The sequence below is a fragment of the Myotis myotis genome, unplaced genomic scaffold (genome assembly GCF_014108235.1).
Source record: "Myotis myotis isolate mMyoMyo1 unplaced genomic scaffold, mMyoMyo1.p scaffold_m19_p_20, whole genome shotgun sequence".
NCBI classification, from domain to species: domain Eukaryota; kingdom Metazoa; phylum Chordata; class Mammalia; order Chiroptera; family Vespertilionidae; genus Myotis; species Myotis myotis.
Window position 1 is genome coordinate 17,303,431 of NW_023416325.1, and position 7,082 is coordinate 17,310,512.

At 57.8% G+C, this 7,082-nt stretch overlaps 1 long non-coding RNA gene across 1 annotated transcript; it reads left to right on the top strand.

The window, feature by feature from the left end:
• The first annotated feature begins 662 nt into the window (after positions 1-662).
• On the top strand, positions 663-1,169 carry LOC118678486. The gene is made up of 2 exons (XR_004974909.1): positions 663-849; positions 935-1,169. It is a non-coding gene; the product is annotated as an uncharacterized LOC118678486 (long non-coding RNA).
• Positions 1,170-7,082: the final 5,913 nt, after the last annotated feature.

Consider the following 7,082-nt stretch of genomic DNA (forward strand, 5'->3'; position numbering starts at 1 on the left):
GTGGCTGGATGGGGAGGGAGCACCTCGGACAGGACCTGAGCTCAGGGTCTGGCCTGGTCAGTGGGGGCCTGGGAGCAGCACCTGACTCCCCTGGGGACCCCCCTCCCCCTGGCATGGAGGCTCCCACATTTAATTCTCTTTCCGCGGGTTTCCCTCCCTCGCTGCCGGCTGCTCTTCTTCTCTCGGGTCTGAGCGTGTTGAAGCTCTTTGCAACTTCCGTCTCATCCTCTCCCTCTCCATTTTCCTCTCCCTTCTCTCTGTACCTGTGTCTCTCGCCTGTGCTTTTATTTTCCCGTCTCAATTGGTGTCTCTTCTTTTTCTGTCGCTAACTTCTCTCTTCCTCTCCCACCTTCTCTGCCAGCCCTCCCTGCATTTCCCTCTTTCTCTCCCCCTGCGCCACCTGCCCCAGCATCTCCTCACACTCACGTTCTCCCCCTCCCCTCCCCCTGCATCCCTCCCTCACCGGCCCCATCACCAGTCTCACCTCATTCCTCCCTTACTTTCTGATGACTAAATTCTTAGCCAAGGAATGGAGAGAGAGAGAGGGAGGGAGAGAGAGAGAGAAGAGAGAGAGAGGGGGGGGGAGAGAGAGAGAGAGAGAGAGAGAGGAGACGCGTCTTCTAGATAAATCATTTCGTCATGTGAAGGGCTAATCTGCAAGTGACGGTGGCTATTTATCGAGTTTTTAGCGCGCATGTTAAGTAGCGATAGGGAGGCCACATTCACCAAACCCCATCAGAGCCTGCGAAGGGCTTCTTAACGTCACTGCCCAGAAAGAAAAATGCCGAGGACGGAGATAAGACTGCAGCGAAGCTCTGGCCCTGAACCGTCAGCCGAGAAGTTAAGCAGGTAGCCCACCCCCTTCCCGGCCTTCCAGCCCCAGCCCCAGCCAAGTGCAGCCCCTCCACTCCCCCACGACTCCCCCCTCCCCAAGCCCCTTCTGTTTTACAGCCGAGCCCGACCCGGGCGGGCCGCACGCAGCTGCTACCGCTACGTGGGTCTCCGCAGGCCAGAAGCCCTGGCTGCCCGTGCCTCAGCCTCCCCACGGCCTCCCCCCCACAGAGCTCAGCACCCGAAGGGGAAAATGACCAGCTCTGGTCTGGGAAGAGCAACGTTCGGAGCCCAAAGTCATACTGACGTTTCAAGTAAAATGACAAAATCCTCCCGAAGTGTTTTTTTCACGGAGTTGCTTCAGTGTGGGCTGCAGGTGCGTTTTAATGTGTTAGAAATGCCGGGGGTGGGGAGGGGTGGGGAGGGGTGGGGAGCTCCTCCCTGCTCGGAACCCTGGGAGTTCTTAAAATAGCTCCGACCTCCTGCTGCTAATAAAATCCTGACAAGAAGGCGCGTTTCCTTGTGTTTGGAGTGTGTGTCACGTGGGGACGGTGCCCGGTGTTCTTAGCTTATTTCCTTGTCTCCTCCCTCCCCCCCCCCCCCCCAGGTCCTCTGAGAGGTCAGTTGAGTTTTTGTGCCTCACGGGGTAGTTGAGAGCGAAGATGCGGAATTTAGAATAGGAGGGACTGCAGCTCAAAATAACCCCACCTGTGGGCCCAGGGCCGGCTCTTCGGCCTCTCTCCTACCAGGGCCCCGCCGGGTGCCGGGAGCCTCACGTGGGGGCAGGGAGATGCCGTTAGAGCTGCCCAGCGGGACCTGCATGCTGTGCCAGGTGGGGAGCTCCCCGTCCACTGGAGGCAATCAAGCTCACACATCCGAAAAGGAATTCCTACGTTGAGCACGAAGGTGGATTGGATTCTGGGGTCAGACTGACCGGGATTTGAATCCTGGCAATACCCCAGCGTCCTTGCCCTCAGCGGCACGTGCTGCCGTCTCCCGGGCGGCCCCAGGGGGAACGAACCCCGGTGGCCACAGCAGTCGCCGGCTGTTGGTGTGACCTGTGTCTGTCTCTCCCTCCCAGCCCCCCAAGGCAGCACTTGCTCCCAGTGCTGGGATCTGTGTGGGGGGGAGCCCAGCCGGGGACAGCGCTCACATCTGCATGTCGCAGAGGCTCCTGAATCCACCTCGAGCGAAATATTTTCTCACCTTTTTACATTTACAGCTCTGCTCGGCACTGTGAAGAGAGGAGGAGTGTGCAGGGAACTGCAAAGCACCTTTCACCCTAGTCTCAGAGGGGTGGACGATGAGGAGAGAGCTGCAGGAAGATGGGTTGACAGGGGGGTAAAGGGCCCGCCCCGGCCCTGCTGGGGGAGGTGTGTGGTACATTTTGTCAGAGAGTGAGGGGGGCAGGTACCCCCCCACCTACTGTGTGATCTCTGGGAACTCACATCACATCCCTGAGCCTCAGTTTCCCCATCTGTCAAATGGCCCCACGCCACCTGCCCCCGCCCGCCACTTCTGCAGAATGGGATGTGGAAACTTAGAGGTTCAAATGGGAGAGGCGCCCTGGGAATGGGACCCATGATGACAACCATGTACCTTTTAGTGGCCGCTGGCTGAGTACCTGCCCTAGAGGCACCATAAGACCCTGCTTTGTTCACTGCGTTTTCTCCAAGCCCTTGCCCTCAGGGAGTGACAATCTCGTGGAAGAGAGTATCAAAGAAACAAATCCACAAATAGCTACAACATATATATATACGCACAGTGATGAATTTTGTGAAAAATAAAGCAGAATAAGCAGACAGTATGGGAGAGGGGCATACTTTAGATTTGACCTCCGAAGCAGGTAGAAAAGCCCACTATTGGGAGAAGAGCAAGCCAGACAGAGCAAACAGTACGTGCAAAGGTCCTGGGGCAGCATGAGGCCAGTGTAGCTGAGACCCAGTAAGCAAGGCAATGTGGGAGGTAATAGGAGTGGAGATCAGAGAGGCTGTGGGGGTGCAGAGCTCACAGGGCTAAAGTGACGAGTTTGGCTTTTAATCAGAGTTAACCAGGATTTGGAAGTCGAAGCTGGGTGGATGACGACATCTGATTTATATTTAAGGATCATCCTGGCTGCAGCATGGAGAACGGCCCATCAGGGGGCAAAGCAGAGGCAGGCAGGCGAGGGATGAGTCCCTTCCCTCTCTAACCCACTCCCAGCCCGTGGGATTGGCCCCTGCTTCCCACGTATGTCCCTCTGATGCCCAGTCCTCAGGCCCCATTCTGGCCAGGGAGTGACGGGCTGCAAATGAGTGGGCAGGCAAGCGCCTCTAATTTCCACAAGCGCCGTGGGTAAAGGCTGTGGCAATGTGCAATTAAGCTCGGAGTTTTAAAAACACGGTAATAAGGGATACGGGCCGAGGAGGCAGCCTGGTAATTTAAATGATATCCAGCTCGAATATGGAGTGTCTAAATGTTCTCTTCCGAAGATTTATATCGGCGTAGACCTGCCTCGTTCATTTATTTAGTTAACTAGCTACCTATTGGCACGGCCTCCCAGCCGCTCTCAGGCGGGAGACAGAGGCCCTGGTGGCCGTCGGGGGCATCTTTGGGCAGGGTTGCCCCCCGCCGGGGGGTATAGGGTGGAGATAATGACAACAATGACCATTGGCTTGTGCTGAAGGCCTACTGTGTGCCTTGCATTCACAAACCTAGTGTGAGAATTAGAAGGGATGATATAGGAGTCTGTGTGAAGAACCTCCTCATGCACGTGAGGAAACTGAGGCAGGGGGGGAAGAAATGACTTGTTCAAGGTCACACAGCGAGGGCACGGGGTAGAAGGCAGGGCTCTGTTTACATGGATTTATTGTCCCACTCAGTTAGGTATGCACCGGCTGATGCTTGTATGTGCCCTGACCGGGGATCGCACCCACAACCTCAGCGTATGGGGGTGATGCTCCAACCAGCTGAGCGACCGGGCATTCAAGGGGCTCAGTGCACCTGAGCACAGCACCTGGTGTCAGGGCCGCACTGCCAGGCGACTCCAAAGGACGCACGAGTTAGTGTGCCCTAACATTGCATATCGGTTCCTTGCTTCTGGTCCTGGCGTGCATAGCTGCTCCCCACCTAAGGGGAATTCACCTGAGGGCCCCGCACACAGAGTCCTCACCGCCTTCGGACCCTCCCACCTGCGCGGGGCTTTACAGCTCACACAGGCGGCGCTCCAGCTCCGATGCCTGTAGGGCCGAGCAAGGCGATGCTTGGAAGGAAAACCGAGGCCCCCTGGCCGGGCTTTCTTTAGTTCCCCGTGTGCTGGAGACATGGACGTGAGGAGTACGCCGCTCTGCCTCTGCGTAAGGAAGCAGCAGCGAGCCTGGCCCGTGTGGCTCAGTGGTTGAGCGCTCACCCATGAACCAAGAGGTCACCGGTGGTTTAATTCCCGGTCGGGGCACCTGCCCAGGTTGCAGGCTCCATCCCCAGGAGGAGGCCTGCAGGAGGCAGCCAGCCAATGTTTCTCTCTCATCCTTGATGTTTCTCTCTCTCTCCCTCTCTCTGAAATCAGTAAAAACATTAAAAGAGAGAGAGAGAGAGAGTGAATGTAACAGACCAAATACAGTGAGAACAGAGTAGTGTTCTGAGAACAAACCATTCTAATGAGAGTTTGGTGGAGGCTCCAACCCCAATCTCGCTCTTCGTTAAAGAGGGAGCTAAGCAGGCACAGACCTGCCTCCCACCGCACAGCCACTCACCCTTGGATGGACCCAGGCCACCCGAGGTCACCCCAGGACACACACAAGAACAGGTGTGGAGCTTTAGTCACAGGCGTGCCACGCTGGGGACGGTCCGCATGCTCAGCAGCAGGACAATGGGCAGTAAACAGGGTGCCTTCCTTCCGTGGCACATCGCCCGGCAGTGAGAAAGGATGGACCACAATCCGCCACAGCACCCTGGCCTGCATGCGCGGAACACTGAGCGGAAGGAGCGGGCCCAGGGGGCTCCGTGCTCGTCCATCCCCTGGTGGGCGGTAGATCAACGCGGTCCATTTCGCAGCGGAACCAGACTCAGCCTCGAGAAGGAATGAAGCCGTGGCGCCCCAACACGGGGAACTTCGGGAACACGGTGCTGAGTGAAAAGGGTCAGATGCAAAAGGCCACATCGTATGTGACTCCGTGCACATGACGTGCCCAGAACAGGCAAGTCCAGAGAGACAGGAAGCAGCTGGGTGGTTGCCAGGGGCTGGGGGAGGGGGGTCGGGTGTGGGGTCCATGACGGCGGAAGGAAACGGGCTTCTTGTTAAGGTGATAAAATATTCTAAAATGGACTGACGTTCAGTCAGAGGCAAAACGGGTCTTTGAGGAAAGGAAGTCAGAGTGGTGGGTCCGCTTGGTGAGGGGCTGGACGGGGAGGGCACTTGGGGGCTCCCCGGGCTGGGAATGTTCTACAACTGGATCTGGTTCTAAGGGGGGAGCGCCTCGCTGGCTGGGTGACCTTGGCCAGTTAACTCGCTGAGCCTCAGGGCCTCTGCGGTCCAGCGGCGAGACAAAGGCCCCTCCCCCATCGCCTGGTGTGAGGCCTGGGATGGGATGAGGCCTTAAGGCTGCCCTTCTCCAACTTCAGCCTGGACACCAACCACCGGAGCGGTTTAAACGCAGCCTCTGATGCGGCAGCTGGGGTGGGGCCGGGCCGCTCCCAGGTGAGGCTGTGGCCGGGCTGCGAGTAGCCAGGTATGAAAGCGCTCGGTACGTTGCAAATGCTCCGTAAATGCAGGCGGTGGTCAGCGGATAAAGACTGGGCACCCCCCTGCCTTAGGTTGTCTTTCCAGGCCCCTCCCCTGCCCACTGCGCCCGAATTCTTTTCCTCCCCGTCTCCCCCAGAGTCCCTCAGCTCGCCCCGCCCACTCGTGCTTCCAGGGCCGGTCCACCCCGCTGCCTCGGGGCAGCTTCCTTCTGCCCAGAGGAGCCTTGGGTAGGTTTGCAGGAACAGCTGCCAGCAGCTGAGCTATAATGACCGCCTGGAGAGTCGTTAGGAGATAATTAATATTTGCAGCCCAGAGCTGTGACTGCTAAGCTGCTCCCGCCCACAGAGCTGGGGCCTCCAGTCCTTCTTGGGGCGAGGACGACCCCAGACCCTCAGGATGGCAGCATCTGGGGGAGCAGGAGGAGGACCCTGGATGCAGGGGCTGGGGCGTGGCCAGTGGGGTCTGTTTGGGGGGCTCTCCCTCCACCCAGCTGCTAGGGGGGGTGACTTCCAGAGGCTGCCGGGCCGGACACAGCGTCAGGAATGGTCAGAGGGCACCAGGGCCAGGGCTCAAGGTGGCCACGGCCCCTCCTTGCACCTGAGGCCCGCTGGCCTTTGGCGGTTGCCATGGTGATGGCTGGCCCCAGCAGTTGGGCAAGGACGTGGCAGCAGCGGCAGCTGTGTGAGTGCTCAAGAGAGAGAGAGTGTATCAGTTCCCCTCCACTTTCCATCTGCGAGGGGCACGCAGCTCAGTCGCCCCAAGTCACCTCCCTCCATGCTTGTCTTGGGGACAGTGTGGCTGGAGGCCTGGGCTCTGGTCTGCCGCAGGGCCTGGCTTGCCTGGTGACTCCCAGCTCAAATACTTGGTACCGTTGAGTCCCCTACCCACCGGCAGATCATTGAACTTTCTGCAGCCTCAGTTTCCAGGTCTATAAACGGGTTAATCATGCTCAGAGGATTGTGGGTAGGACTAAATGAGATAATGTAAGCAAAATGCTTAGTTCTTCCTGGAAACGGGACCTGTCACTCCCAGGCGGTGGGCCCCAGAAGCTTATAAGGGAAGGGACTTTTTCTATGCTGTGGACTTACTTCTTTATTAAGTGCCTATTGTATACCAGCACTGTGCTCCATGGTGACATGCATGCCTTCCTCCACTGGTTCCTGCCTGAACATCAGGCGTCTCATCTCATTTAATTCTCACATACCTCATGCAGAGTTGGCCTGGCCATCCCCATTGTACAGATGAGGAAACTGAGGCTCAGAAGCTCAAGCCAGTTACATCCCTCAGGTCACACAATGAGGACACTGCAGAACCAGAGTTCAAACTTCCACAGCCACACTCTGCCCTCAGCGTCCCAGATCTCACTGGCCTGCATTCCTAGGCTAGCCTGCATTCAAAGCCTGGCTCGCCAAGGCCCCGCAGGGGGGCCTGGGCCCAGTGGCCTTTCTGAGACTTGCTTTACAGAGCGACTGCGTGCATTTCAGCAGGTGTGTGTGAAGTGTGTGGGTGTGTGCCTTTAAGCAGATGTGTG